Source organism: Austrofundulus limnaeus, unplaced genomic scaffold (genome assembly GCF_001266775.1).
Source record: "Austrofundulus limnaeus strain Quisiro unplaced genomic scaffold, Austrofundulus_limnaeus-1.0 Scaffold202, whole genome shotgun sequence".
Taxonomy (NCBI): Eukaryota; Metazoa; Chordata; class Actinopteri; order Cyprinodontiformes; family Rivulidae; genus Austrofundulus; species Austrofundulus limnaeus.
In genome coordinates this window covers 99,644-101,572 of record NW_013952604.1, presented here as the reverse complement: position 1 = coordinate 101,572, position 1,929 = coordinate 99,644, and positions in this window count along the sequence as shown.

Genomic DNA, 1,929 nt, shown 5'->3' with positions numbered 1-1,929 from the left:
ATAATAATGTGTGCATTCACATCCCAATTTTTATTATAATAATTTTTTATTTGGTTTAAGCAGATATTTTTTCCTGAAGAAAGCATTTTTTTTATTTACAGCCTTTTTTACATATTTTTAACAAATAAAAAAAAAACACATTTTGTTTTGCGCCTGAGGGGCTGTGAAATGCGTCAAATTAAGAGAAGATTTGAACACTTTTGTCTCACCTTTTCTATAAAGCAGCTGATTATGTCAAACTAAAGGTTTTATCCTGATCTGCGTCATTTCTTTAAAAAAGAAAACAATGTGAAGAAACCACTCCTGTCAAACTGCGCAGCAATAAGCCTCCAATAAAACCACGTGTTTTATGGCTTCAGAATCATCTTCTCGCCGCAATTAGTTCGTCATATATTATCATTAGAAGTCTATTAAAACATCAAGTCATTATTTGAGCATCCCCGGGCGGGGAATTAAAGAAAACTATCTTTGGCCCCACACGGGTCCCATTTAGATTAATGGAAAAATATGTAAAACATTTCGTTTTAATTTTCCTCCGACCGTGTTTTGCATACATGTTATTTTTTTTCCAACCCCATTTCCCGCCTGCGCCACGTCCCTCATTATTTATGAAAGCAATATAAACCAAAAAAAGAAAAAAAAAAAAAGAAAAGAAAAGAAAGGAGCAGTACCGAGCTGTGAAACGACTCTCTGCAGCCTAATTGATTTGATTCCCGTCACAATTTTGTGCTCTTATAATCCTGTTAATTGTAATTTAACCTMTCGGGGAATATGCCAGAGAAATGTGTTTAAATCAAATAGGAGATTTTAATTTTGGTTTCTTTTTGCCATTTTTTAAATGAAAATAAAAACATCAGATTTTTCTGATTATTTTACTGGCTTTTGTCTTTTTAAAAAATATTTAATTTTAAATTTCATAGATGCAAACAAAGCTGAACAAAAACTAAAGCCTATATTTTAAGTGTTCACTGTAAGGGTTAAAAACATGGTRTCCAAAGGTTTCCTGAAGAATGCAACATATTTTCCTGTTCCTTCTCAGAAAAAAAAAAAGTTGATTTTTGTCTCTGCTTGATGCCCCAGCTCTGCCTCCTCCTCTGCTCTGAGATCTTCCTTCCTGTCGGCAGGGGGGCTGGGGCGTGGTGGTGGTGGGGGGCACCTGTTGCAGCTTGGAGACTCAAGTTGTCCCATCAGATTGTTCTCCTTCAGAGCTAAAGTCGCTCATCATGCTCTGGCAGAGCGTCTGCGCTTCAGGAGCCGAGAGAAGCCCACCGTCACTGACTTTCTGTGGTCTTTAGAAGGCTCTTCCCCACCACTGACACATGCAGGTGTTTTCATTTAGAAGGGAACGGTTTGATTAAACAAGCATTTCAACACTGAGGAACTTCATACAAGTCATCTTTACTTCTGATTGCACCGATTCATTAAATCGCAACAATTCTCTCCTGCAACTAATAGTTTCATAGTTACAAACTTTCCAAGTGTACACAAAACAAAACTTGGACTGGACAGAATGAAAAAAAAGTGCATTTCAAACAGGGTCAACAATACAAAAAAACATGCATTTATCAAGGAAACGAGAACAAAAACTGTTCTATCCTCATTATTTTCTCACAGCGCCGCCTTAATACATATTTACATGTAGTTTAATAATTTTTGGAATGTTTTTCAATTTGAATTTGCATCTAATTGTTTATCCATATTACAAATCTGCAAAGTCTCACCATAAAGCACGACATAAATCATATTTTTGCGTTTATTCAATGAAAGTTAGAAACGTATGGTTTTATAAACTGACCAACAGTGTGTGCTCAAGGCAGAAACGGTGTTGGGAGACGTACCAGATGCCAAAGAGTCGGCTTACTGTCGGGGTGTTTGGCTGGACTCAGGGGTGGCTTCTGTCTTTCCTTTTTTTTTTTTTTTTTTTTTTTT